The sequence below is a fragment of the Muscardinus avellanarius genome (assembly GCF_963383645.1).
Source record: "Muscardinus avellanarius genome assembly, chromosome: 5".
Lineage (NCBI taxonomy): Eukaryota > Metazoa > Chordata > Mammalia > Rodentia > Gliridae > Muscardinus > Muscardinus avellanarius.
In genome coordinates this window covers 82,410,983-82,424,955 of record NC_137790.1, presented here as the reverse complement: position 1 = coordinate 82,424,955, position 13,973 = coordinate 82,410,983, and the positions used below count along the sequence as shown (strand labels likewise).

Below are 13,973 nucleotides of genomic sequence, written 5' to 3'. Positions count from 1 at the left end.
AATATATAAGATCATCAACCTCAAAATAAAGTTGATATTTAATTAGTAGTGAATATTTTTCTCACCCCATCCTTATTCTCAAAATTCATACCCATGCTAGAATTAATAAATAAAGCTTTTCCTGGGTCATATTATGGCTAGTGATTACTACTTTAGTTGTGCAAACACCAAGCTAAAGTTTTAAAATATCACTTATCAGAGCTTAAGTTTTTAAACAAGACTTTTTTTCTGGCTTCTAGCAGGGATGGAAGAGAAAGGAATATTTGAGGAGATGTGCCATTTAGTTTGGGTTGGGTGAAGCATATTTTTCAGTTAATTGCTATTATTGTTATTGTCGTGATTTATTATAAAATTAGTATGTTTTCTATTTGCCTTTATAGATGGAATATTTACTGTAAATTCTTATGCAGTAAGTTTAATTCAGGTGAATACTTTATCCTTAGGCTTTTTTTGTTACTTCATTTAGTTATTTCATATAAACAGTATTTAAGTACACCTATAAATCTGTGTGTGGTGATAAAAAAAAATGGAATTCAGAGATATTCACATTCTAATTACTTATCTCAGTATCCAAGGAAAGAAAAATAATCTGATAATCTCATGCATCTATATAGAAAATATGGCAAAAAAGAGAGAAAAGGAAATGGTAAAGAGAGGGGGGGATTAAATGTGAAGATTTGAGAGGAAACAAGGAGGTATTCACTCTTAATTAAGGCAAGATCTGATGTCAGTTTTAAAGCAAATTGTTATCAGCAAAGGTATTTTGTTTACCAAAAGGCAAACCAGTGAAAATCAAATGGATTAGACTGGATGAATGCCATCTTCACTCAGACACTTCAAGTGAGATTACTCAGGCTTTTGTATTTCAGGTACGCTACTAAAAATATTTTGGAATGAGAAGCAAGAGCTCAAAAATTACCCTGCTTCTAGAAACTTTGGCAACAACAACAAAAAAAAGTAAGGTTTTCTCCTACATAAAATGTGTTTTATTGCAATTTGAAAAACAGTCATCCTTTAAATTAAATCATTGTTTATCAGGGGAAAGTTAATTGAAAAACATGTTTTTCTAACTAAATGGAAGCCTGCACCATGCAGGCAATAAACATTCTTGCTTGAAAGAAATTCTTGCTCCTTCTTCTAAAACTACCATGGGAATAAAATAGAAAAAGAAAGAAACAGGAGAAAAAAGCCCCACACAGTCCCAAAGTTGTGTCTAGTTTAAGAGCCAAATGGGATTTTGAAGCCTACAAGTTCTCTATTCACTTCTAAATTTAGTACCCACAAATTTCCCATTTGGCTAATCATGTTCCCCAAACCTGAGTGCAAGCCATTTTTGAGGAATGCTAGTGTAAGTTGCTTCTTGTTAACAAAAGGAACTAATCTGCCTCACTGGATATTTGGCAAATGTTTATATTAGTGCCTGGATGCCCTCACAAGGTGTAAGATGAAGAGAAAGGTAGCAGTTGGTCTATAGTATCAGTTCATGAGATATGGTAGGTATATATTTTTCAAAACCAAATAACTGTGATCCATGACTCAAGGGCATATAGACTGTGAAAAATAGATATATCCCAAACAGGACAGTGTTACGCTCTTTTTAATTCTTTTCTTCTTTTTTATTGATATAATATCCTAAGTTATTTTGACAAGTCTAATAAAGTCAGTGAAACAAAATTTAAGACTTCAAGGAATTAAACTTTTTGCATCCAACAACTCTTAGGGATATAATATTATTATTTTTTTTTTTTACAATTTTGGTATTTGTTATATTTTCTTTACCCAAAGACGAAAATCACAAATGAATATTTAGAGTCTTATCACAACACATAAATATGTTGCACAAACATATAATTAAGCATGGGAACAATAAGAAAATCAAGTTAATAGTCTTAACTAGGAGAAAGAGAAGGAAATATAATCAAAATCTGATCACAAATGTTAATAAAGATCTGCATCAATATTAATACCCAAACCTGAGTGAAAGAATATGCATATGTTCACAATCCTATTAATTCGTATCCATATATATGAAATATATAATCATAAAAACAAAGTTTCTTATAAAGGAAATCTGCTGTACAGTACATCATGGCTGGAAGTGATACTTGTCTAAGTAATGTCCAGTTTCTTTCTGGCTATAAGATCTCTGATTTTTTCTACCTTCTGTGAACAACCTTGTCCTTTTTGTTAGGCTGGGCCTAACATTAGCTATGGGGAATGAATCTGACCATCTCCTTGCCAATGACTGATTTAGGCAAAGGATATAATGCAATTTTTATGTGCCAAAAGGGAAGAGCCATAAGATGGGATTATGAAAATAGTGTCCTGTGTTTAAATAAAGATACCTGCAGACAGTTATTTTCATGCTGTATTCTTTGTATGTGACTCCCAAAACCACCAAACTCATTTTGATACCTGAGGAACCCTGTCTCCAGCCATAAGTGTGTATATGAAGGAGGAACAGCAGCTAAAGCATTCCTAATTTATTTATACATGTCCCTTGACTTATTTTTCTGTGGGATTGTTTATTCAGGATAAAGTTTCAGAACAACAGGTTTTGTTTTGTTTTGTTTTTTTTACTTATGATTGCTTTTGAAACACATTTTAAAATTCCTTTCCAATACAATAACCTTAAATTCAACTACCTAGTAAAGTATGAGGACTGGATAATAAAAATAATTAAAATATTTTTATGATAAAATCTTTTGAGAGCTAGTAATCATATATCCAGAAAAAAATATCTGAGATGATTTTGAACTCACACTATTGTCTAAAATTTTAGGGGAACCTAGCCTTCTCAAAGTGCATTTATTATCTATGAATTATATTTTAGAAATCCCTGCTATAGAGTCCTTTTATACTTTTTTGATACATTATAACTATATATTACAGTGAGGTATAAAATTATATAGCAAACATACAAACAGATCTTGGTATGTTTCCCTTCAGTTACTACCCTGCTGGCTACCCCTTCTTCTACATTTTAATAATACTGGTAATGATACCTTCATTCATAGACATAACATCATTTGTACTGTTCTAGTCATCAATTCTTACTTTTCTCCTCCTCACTTCTCTCTCCTATCTCCTTCCACTATTCTACTAGTCTCTCTCCTCAATTATTAAAAATCTCTTTTGGCTCTTATTTTCTTTCTAGCTTCCACATATAAGAGGAAATATTTCATAATTGACTTTCTGAGACTGGCTCATCTTACCTATCATAATATTCTGTAATTTCATGCATTTTCCTCAAAATGACACAATTTTTCATTCTTTATGGCTGAATAAAATTCCATTGTGCATATATATTTTCTTTATTTATTCATCTGTTGATGGGCAGCTAGGTTGGTCCCATAATACTTACACATCAGTTATATTTTATAATGGTTGGGGATGCTGATATTTGTTGAAAATTCCATAGTTTTATTTTTATTTCTAGGTATTTTTATCCCAATAACATCTTAAAGTCTTTGAAGTCAATATGTTACTTTCTCATCAGATTGAAGGCCATTTTATCCCTTTTCACTGGTTTTCCTTTATACTTAGCTCCCCAGTTAAAAAAAATGCTTATATGGATAAAGTTCTTGGACTTTTTTGAATACTTATCTTCTTACATTGAAGACAATAGCACTGAAATTATTGGCAAACATTAAGAACTTTTAATTATCATTAGTAAATTCTTGTAAACAGAGGAAATAAAGGAACCTCTGGTTAGTCAGAGCCATTAATGCTGATTAAAATAGGCTGTGTGGTCCCATGGTGTAAGTTTGTTTTGAAGCATTCACACTCTAAGAAACTCAGGCCTGCCTTCCCCATTGCCATGGCAATAGCCAGGTCTTCGAGGGCATGTGATGCGTAGAGTATTTCCTAACAATTGCACATTGGCCTGGATCAAAATTATGCTTGTATAAATAAAAGGTTGGGGTGAATGAAAAGGCAAAGATTTAATCAACCCAGTCTTCTTGTAGCCCATTAAAAGAGACTTTTACAATATTTAGAAGTTCCTATCCCTACCTTTCCATATTTTTTCCCATGCATTAAAACTGATAAAATATTCAGAATTCCTTTGGAAATTCCTTTAGTCTTTATCCCAAAATGGTAAAGAACTATTATTATTTTCAATGACTCTTTACTGTGAGTTAATTAATTCAACCACTCATTCATACAGTGATAAGGATTGACCAAGGCCTTGTGCCTGCAAACCAGGAGGAGCTCTACCTCTGAGCCATATTGCCAGCTTTCTTTTTATTCTTAATAAAAGAATTCTTAATTAATAGACAACCAAAAAGACAGTGAGCCAAACTGCTAATGTCAAAAATTAGTTATGTATTTACCACATGTAATGTATAATGCTAAATCCTTTATTCATATGATATCATTAAATTCAATAATTTAAGCAATTCTGTGAAATAGTAATTGTAATACTCATTTACACTGAAGGTTGTAATTTAGAGATTATAATTCGATGGTCCAAGTTTATATAACGGTACTTAAAAATCAAGATCCATATCCACATTCAAAAAACACTGACATATATTTTTATATTTAAATTTGCCTATTAAGTGTGTGCCTGTGTTCTATTATCTTCTATCTATCAAATTTATATGTATAGGCATTTGTATGTATACTTCCCTTTCTAATGTTCTCTCTTTTCCAACTAATCTTTCATATTAAAACCTCTTATAGCTAAATATGGAGGTACATATCTATAATCCCAGCATTTAGGAGGCTGAGACAAGATGATCACAGATTTGAGATCAGATTCAGCAACTTAGCGATACTCTCAGCAACTTAGCAAGATCCTGTTTCAAAATTAAAAATAAAATAGGGCTGTGGCTGTTGCAGGGAAGTAGAATGCACCTGGGTTCAATTCCTAGCAGCAAAAAAGAACAAAAAAAAAATGAAACAAAAGTCTCTTTTTTTCATACAAATGTATCCCCAACCTCAATATGTACATCTCTAGTTATGTTAATCTATCTGTTTTATGGACTGTTTTATATCATAAACCTTAAAGTTATAAAGAAATAAATTGTTTGCGCAAATATTTAATTGCATTAATTAATGTCTATCAAGTTTAAAGAGACTCACCTTACCTTTTCATTTTAATCTAGAATCTAATAGCCACCACACAGACATCACATTTTAAAACAAACACTGTAATTTTAGTGTAGTAGGTTTATGTATCAGTGTGTCCAAATGACTTTTTCAGGCTTCAAAACAAATCTATATACATTTCTCTGTTATCATCCCATTCTGGCTTGATGAAAAATTAGTTTCTTCTTTTTTTTTTTTAACAGTACTAGGGATGGAACCCAGGGGCATTCTACAAGCAACACTCCTATCCCTACTTTTTATTCTTTATTTTGAAATAGGGTCTCACTGAGTTGCAAAGGGCCTCACTAAGTAGCTGAGGCTCTAGGCAAACTGTGATCCTCCTGTCTCATCCTCACAAAGGCGGGGATTAAAAGCATGTGTCACCATGCCCAGCCAATTAGTTTCTTCACAAACACACAATTATTGTGTCTCAACTTACTGTTTTACTTTAGTTATTCATATTACTAAAATAAATTCTTATACAGTTTGTTCTGATTCAGATTATCAAGGCAAACTCTGGTTTTAAAAACTATCAAAGCCCTGTCAATCACTAATCCTATGAAGCCAGGATCTTAAATGTGCACTTGAGAAGGTGGAGCCCTTCCTTACAGACGCCTTCCTCTTCACCACTCAGGCTGCATCATTTAGGGTGAGTGCTGTTCACAGAAAATGACTATGCTCTTCTTTCCAATTCTCATTGATTTAGTATTTAAAAATATCTCCAACAAAATTTCTTGACCAGTCTCACTCACTGGTCTCCATGTTTCTTATCTCTTTCATAAGTTCATTTTGCAGAGGAAAATTATCATCTCTTCTCTAATTTGCACTACGCAAAACCAGAAATAATGGTGTTTTCTGCTCCAATGCAAATCATTAATCTGGATACTGCTGAAAGCACTCAATTTGCTCAACTAGTCAGTATTCTGCCTCCGTTGAAGGATCCCATAGGCACGCTTGGTCTTTTCTTTTAACTCACGTTTCTCCCGGGTTCACCCCACATACCACCTCCTCAAGCTTTCCCAAGTGAGAACTGGCTGCCAATGCCTCCCCTTCACACTCCCTCACCTCCTTCAAGCTATTATTCTCTGCTCTAGTTACCACCAGCACTGTGTCTAAGGCTCACATTCGCCTAAAATAAATAATAAGTAGAGGGAACAGGCAACCAGTTTGTTTTGCCACCTTTATTGAAAGCATGAGGTAATGCTGACCTATTCACCAAGTGCTGCAAATGGCTGACAGACATTTAGAGAATCTCAGTGGTGAGAGATGAGGAATGTCCCAACTAGGGCTGGCAGCAGAGTCCAACCTAACACACAAGAGGCTTTTCAGAGGCACAGTGGGAAGAATTTTTAATGTTTCCATTCAGAGGAGGATTTAACTGCTCATTGACAAACCACCTAGGTATTTTGTGATACTTGGACTATGTCTCCTTTTTTTCTTGGATCTTTATATTATTCTGCACAACTATGAATTCTGAAGAAGATAAATACTATTAATCACAGTTTATTTTGACACTTCTTATTTTCTAGCTTGAGCACAAGCATGAGTGTGTGTGTGTGTGCGTGTGTGTGTGTGTGTGTGAAAGAGAGAGAGAGAATAAAGAGATTGAAGAAGTACATTAAAATTAGTATTGGGTTACCAAAAATTATTGGCAAATAGTTGCTATTTAGAGTTTTGAGGTCTTCATAGAATTGTTTTTCTCTTTCCCAAATTAATTCACTATATTTGTAAGTAAAGTATATTGTATGCTTAGAAAGAAGACAGTCAACAAAGGAAGTACTCAAAAGGGCTACCAACTAAGACATGATATAACCTACATATGTGTTATGGATATCTGTGTAGATGCATATGTAGCAAAAGCATGACACATATTAAATATCTATATTTAAACAATGTATATAGTGAAGATTACTTGCCATTTCAATTTACCTTACTTCTGTGTCCCAGATTCTCATCTGTGGAATAGAATTGGCAAGTTAAGTACTCAAAAATTTTTTCTGCCTTTAACTATAATGAATCTTTAAACTTTAGAGGTTTTCGGTTCCATAGATAATCCAAATAAAAAGCTGATATGAGAGGATATGTTTACAAAAATCTTTTGGAGGAAGAGCTCAAGGCAGTGTATGGAGGGGTAACTAGACTGCACTAAAAACAGATAGAAGATATCTGATAGAGACAGCTATATGACTACATTTTTCTTTGATTAAGGTAATTGGAAGAACAAATAATTGTTTTGGTGAGGAAAATGACTTCTTCCTTGACCTTTATTGTGGAAACAAGAACAATGTCAGGATTTCTTTGAGAACTGTTCCTAAATCCGATTTTTCCTCCAACGTATAGTTTATAACTATAGCATCTTGTACCAGGCTGAAGCACCTGGGAAGGCAACATTCATTTCACCTGATGTTTTGGCCCTTTGCCAGGTAACAAAGACAGGTAAATAAAAGTTCACCAAACTGTGGTTCCAGATTGTCCCATGCTTTTTTGAATCACCTGTACAACCTTAAGTGGTTTTTAATTCTAGTGAGTAACTACAAATGAATTGAATCTCTGTGAGAACTGGTTGTTGTCTTTGCTCTTTCTTTCACCAAACCAACTAAATTCAGAAACATTATTAGATATGTCTCAAAGGAAATAATAAAGAAGATTATTAATCACTAAAAATTATTCTTATGATATGTTTATAGGAGAAAAATATCATCTTACAGAGTGACAGAGGTAAACTTGCAGATAAAATTTATAGATCAAGCATATTTCAAGTGTAAACTTTAAATTGATCCTTGGAAAAATTACAGAGGAGAAATTAGTAGTGGAATACTGTGAGATTTTCAAAATATTAAATGAAGAGTCAATATAATCATAATTATTTGTAGTAGTTATGTTTCAATGTTATTTTTATAGAATTACTAACTTTATAGTCATGGAATTTTGCCACCAACTGCCAGAGACAGAAGCATGGAAAAGAAAAACACTGAGCCTGATTAGAAACACAGGTAGATCGTAATTTTGGCTGTTATCGGAAAAGCAAAAACTCAGGTCAAATTTTAGGGCTAAACAATATCAAGTGAACATGAAGGATTTAACCAGGCAATAAAGATGCACCACATTGGAATAAAATATTGGAATATAGGATTTGTGATTAAATAAAGTAGAAGCAGAGTGGATGTAAAAAACTGAAACTGACAACATACAAGACAGCTGAGAGAATTCTTCCAGAAAGCCAGACACTGTTCCTGCTTATTCCCCAATGTGCAGTAGACAATGATATAAAAATTCTGACTATGCTTCCTGGCAAAAGAATGATTTAGTATTAATCTATCAAAAAATATAATAAATATGCTGTGCTTGCAACAATCTGGAAAAATAAGAGCTGGATGAAATTCATATAAATGGTTTCATAATTAATTGAGTGAACATGTCACAAAGGGTCAGAAAGTCTATACCAATGTGGGGGGTGCTTCTGAATTGGTATGCATAGCAACTTACGCCACCCTTTTCCTTGTTCAACATTTTTAGTAAGAACTTGGATGGAACTACTAGAAAGGAGAACTAAAATATAATAGTGAGCTGCAGTGACAGGTCATATAAAATATGTTTAAGATCAAATGATAGGAGGGCTAAGGGCATGTCCAAGTATTGAAAGACTTTAATATCACAACATAATTTTCATCCAAATCTTTCTATAGATTCAATGTAATTCCAGCCAAAATATAGAAAAAAATATTTTCTTCTTTTTTTTGCTAAGGAATTGTTTTAAAAAATATGTATAAAAATACAAAGGATCAAAATAGCAAAAAATTTTGATAAAAACTGAAGAATTTAACATGCTGAAAACAACAAATATATAGATATAGATAGATATAGATAGATAGATACATATATATATATATATATATATATATATATATGTAGAATTGGTCTGTGGATTACTGTTAGACAATGTACACTGTAAAATAGGGAGATATGGTATTTTTACGAATGATATTGGTTCAATTAAATATTCATACTTTAAAAATATATAAACTTTGACTTATATCTTATATTATGCCCAAAATATAACTCCAGAAGAAAGAACTATAAATCTAAAACCTTCTAAAAGATAACATAAACTAAGCCTGGCATCAAGCTTAATCCTTATAATCGTAGTATTTTGGACTTGAGACAAGAAGATCACAAGTCTGAGGCCAGTTTCAGCAATTTAGCAAGACCCTAATTCAAAATGAAAAATAAGAAGTAACTCTTGCTACTACATCATGGCATGTGTGGGGACCTTCATCTTTGATGAATATGGGCTCCTCTTCCTCATCATCAGGGATTAGATCTGTAAGTCTCATCTTATAGGACTTGAGGCCCTCAAGTCTCATATAATGTCTGCAAAGGCTATAGCAAATACAATGAGAACATCACTTGGACCAAAGGGCTGGAAAGATGATGGTGCTTAAAGACGGTGATGTGACTGTAACTAATGATGGTGCCACCATTTTAAGCATGATGGATGTCCATCATCAAATTGCCAAGTTGATGGTTGAATTTTCCAAGTCCTAGGATGATGAAATTGAAGATGAAACCACAGGAGTGGTGGTACTGGCTGTTGCCTTACTGAAAAAAGTTGAGCAGTTGTTGGACCGAGGAATTCACCCCATCAGAATCACTGATGGCCATGACCAGGCCACCCACATTGCTATTGAGCACCTGGACAAGGTCATTGATAGTGTCATTGTTGACCCAGAAAACAATGAACCACTGATTCCGTCTGTGAAAATCATGCTGGGCTACAAGTGGTTAATAGTTGTCACTGACAAATGGCAGAGATTGCTATGAATACTGTCCTAATTGTGGCCAACATGGAGCAGAGAGATGTTGACTTTAAGCTCATCAAAGTAGATGGCAAGGTAGATGGGAGGCTGGAGGACACTAAACTTAGAAAGGGTGTGAGTGTGGAAAAGGATTTCAGTCACCCATACATTCTGAAAAAATTGGAAGATGCTAAAATTGCAATTCTCACATGTCCATTTGAACTATAGAAACCAAAGACAAAACACAAGCTAGACCTCTGGGGAAGACTATAAAGCCCTTCAGAAACACATTTTTGGACAAGTTAAAAGATATGATTAAGCAAATTAAGAAAATGGTGCTTACCTTGCTATTTACCAATGGGGCTTTGATGATGATACAATGTGCCCACAATTCATTCGTTGGGTAGGCCGACCAGAAATCAAGCTGATTGCCTTTCTGACAGGAGGGAAATTTGTCCCTTGGTTCTTGGAACTCACAGCTGAGAAGCTGGGCTTTGCTGAGGTTATACCGGAGATCTCATTTGGCATAATTAAAGACAAAATGCTGGTCATTGATCAGTGCAAGAACTTCTGGGGTGTGACCATTTTCACTCGAAGAGAAAATTATTAAGGAAGTAAAAGGATCCCTCCATGATTCCCTGTGTCATCTGGAACCTCATTTGTGACAGTCACGTGGTTTATAAAGGCAGTGCTGTTGAGATCTCCTGTGCTTTGGCAGTCAGCCAGGAGGCATATAAGTGCCCCACCTTGGAGCAGTAGCCAGGAGAGCTTTTGCAGATATGATGGAGGTCATACCCATGGCCCATGTCTGAAAATAGCAGCATGGATCCCATCCAGACCATGGCTGAAGTGAAAGCCCAACAGGTGAAGGAGAAGAATCCTATATTCATGCTCAAAACTATCTGCAAAAGAGCACAAATGATGTTCAATGACAAAATGTCATAGAAACTTTGAATGACAAAAGGAAACAGATATCTCCTGCAACACAAAGGATTAGAATGATTTTGAAGATGGGTGACATCAGTAAGCCTGAAGAATATGAAAAATAATGGACATTTAGAGTAAAATGTAGCAAGATCCCTACTTTGGTTAAATAAATGCGTGTCTTGTGATGCAGCTACAGTTATTTATTTATTTTTTATAACAATTTTTTTATTGAACATAAATAGTATACATTTACACTATATTTGGTGCCCTCCCCCCCCGCCCACATTCCCCCCCCCCACCAATGGTTGTCCAGGTTAACCATGTCTTATTCATAATTTTACACATGTTCAAGTGTAGACCCTTATTAATCAAGACCGGCCTTCCTCCTCTCCTATCTTACCATCCAAACTTAGCTAGTATTTCCCCTTCAATATCTGGAGTCCCTCTGGTATTCTTTGTGTTTCCTAGTTTGGGCATATTAGAGGAAACATATGTATCTTCTTCTTCTGTGCTTGGCTGATCTCACTTAACATAATGTTCTCCAGGGCTTTCCATCTTCTTTCAAATGATATAATTTTGTTCTTCTTTATGGCTGAATAGAATTCCATTGTGTGTATTTCCCATAGTTTTGCTATCCATTCATCTGTTGATGGTGATCTGGGTTGGTTCCATATTTTGGCTATTACAAATTGTGCTGCTATGAACATAGGTATGCATATGTTGCTGTAGTTCTCTGAATTCAACTCCTTTGGAAAGATACCCAGGAGTGGTATAGCTGGATCATATGGTGGATCTATTCCCACCTTTCTTAGGAATCTCCACACAGATCTCCATAGTGGTTGAACTAGTTTGCATTCCCACCAACAGTGTAAAAGAGTTCCTCTTTCCCCACATCCTCGCCAGCATTTGTTGTTATTTGATTTCTTTATGCTTGCTACTCTGACTGGGGTTAGATGAAATCTCAGTGTAATTTTGATTTGCATCTCCCTGATGGCCAGTGATGGAGAACATCTTTTCATGTATCTATTAGCCCTTTGTATCTCTTCTTTTGTGAAGTGTCTATTTAGTTCATTTGCCCATTTCTTGATTGGGTTGTTTGTTTTGCTAGTGTAGAGTCTTTTGAGCTCTTTGTATACTCTGGATATTAGCCCCCTATCAGAATGGTGGCTGGTAAAGATCCTTTCCCATTCTGTAGGCTTCCTCTTTAGGTTATTGATAGTTTCCTTTGATGAGAAGAAACTTTTTAGTTTGATGTTATCCCACTTGTTTATTCTTGCTTTAATTTCCTGGGCTTTGGGGGTTTTGTTGAGAAAGTTACTGCCTGTGCCAATATGTTGTAGTGTTGAACCTATGCTTTCCTCTACTAGCTTCACAGTCTCAGGTCTAATTTCTAAGTCTTTGATCCATCTTGAGTTGATTCCTGTGTTTGGTGAGATATAGGGGTTTAGATTCATCTTTTTACAAATGGTTAGCCAGTTCTCCCAGCACCACTTGTTGAAAAGGCTGTCTTTTCTCCAGCGTATGTGTTTGGCCCCTTTGTCAAAGATTAATTGACTAAAGATGTGTGGGTTTGTTTCTGTATCTTCTATTCTAATCCACTGGTCAGTATATCTGTTTTTGTGCCAGTACCATGCTGTTTTTACTACTATTGCTCTATAGTATAGTTTGAAGTCTGGGATTGTAATGCCTCCTGCGTGTTTCTTGTTATTGAGAATTGCTTTGGCTATTCTAGGTCTTTTCTTTCTCCATATGAAATTCATGATTGATTTTTCTAGGTCTCTGAAGAATGTCACTGGTATTTTAATGGGAATTGCATTGAACCTATAGATCAGTTTTGGCAGAATGGCCATTTTGATGATATTTATTCTGCCTATCCATGAGCATGGGAGATCTTTCCATCTTCCAAGTTCTTCTTCAATTTCTTTCTTTAATGTTTTATAGTTTTTTGTTGTAGAGGTCTTTTACATCTTGGGTTAGGTTCATTCCTAGGTATTTTATTGGTTTTGAGGTTATAGTGAATGGAATTGTTGTTTTTATTTCTTTCATTGTGGATTCGTTGTTGGCATAAAGAAAAGCCACTGATTTCTTTAGGTTGATTTTGTAACCTGTGACTTTGCTGAATTTGTCAATCAGGTCCAGAAGTCTTTTGGTTGAGTTCTTTGGGTCTTCCAGATAAAGGATCATGTCATCTGCGAATAAGGATAATTTTAATTCCTCTCTTCCTATGTGAATTCCTTTGATTTTCTTCTCTTGTCTGATTGCTGCAGCAAGAGTCTCAAGGACTATATTGAAAAGGAGTGGTGAAAGTGGGCATCCTTGTCTTGTTCCTGACTGTAGCGGAAATTCTTGCAGTTTTTCCCCATTCAATATAATGTTGGCTTTGGGTTTGCAGTATATTGCCTTAATGATGTTGAAGTACTTTCCTTCTATCCCAATTTTTTGCAGTGTTTTTAACATAAATGGGTGTTGGATTTTGTCGAATGCTTTTTCAGCATCTATTGCTATGATGATGTGGTTTTTGTTCTTGGTTCTATTTATGTGGTGAATAACATGTATTGATTTGCGTATGTTGAACCAGCCTTGTTTTTCTGGGATTAAACCAACTTGGTCATGATGTATTATTTTCTTGATATAGTTTTGAATGCTTATAGCTAGTATTTTGTTTAGAATTTTTGCATCTATGTTCATTAAGGATATTGGTCTGTAGTTTTCCTTTCTTGAGGTATCTTTATTTGGTTTGGGGATTAATGTGATACTGGCCTCATAGAAGGAATTTGGAAGAATTCCATCTCTTTCAATTTCCCGGAACATGTTATGCAGTATTGGTATTAGTTGTTCACTGAAGGTTTTGTAGAATTCAGCTGGGAACCCATCTGGGCCTGGGCTATTCTTTGGTGGAAGAATTTTTATTGCCATTTCTATTTCTTTGGTTGTTATTGGTTGGTTTAGGCTTGCTATGTCCTCTTGGCTAAGTGTAGGAAGGTTAACTGTGCTTAGAAATCTATCAATTTCTTCCAGGTTTTCAAGTCTATTGGAGTTTAAATTTTTAAAGTAGTTTCTGATAATCTTTTGAATTTCTTCACTATCTGTGGTGATATCTCCTTTTTCATTTCTAATTTTGAAAATTTGAGTTGATTCTCTTTTTCTTTTGGTTAG

At 34.7% G+C, this 13,973-nt stretch overlaps 1 pseudogene across 1 annotated transcript; it reads left to right on the top strand.

The window, feature by feature from the left end:
• The first annotated feature begins 9,347 nt into the window (after positions 1 to 9,347).
• Positions 9,348 to 10,939, top strand: LOC308263543 (T-complex protein 1 subunit epsilon-like; annotated as a pseudogene). The gene has a single exon. The product of its transcript is annotated as a T-complex protein 1 subunit epsilon-like (transcript).
• The last annotated feature ends 3,034 nt before the right edge of the window (positions 10,940 to 13,973 follow it).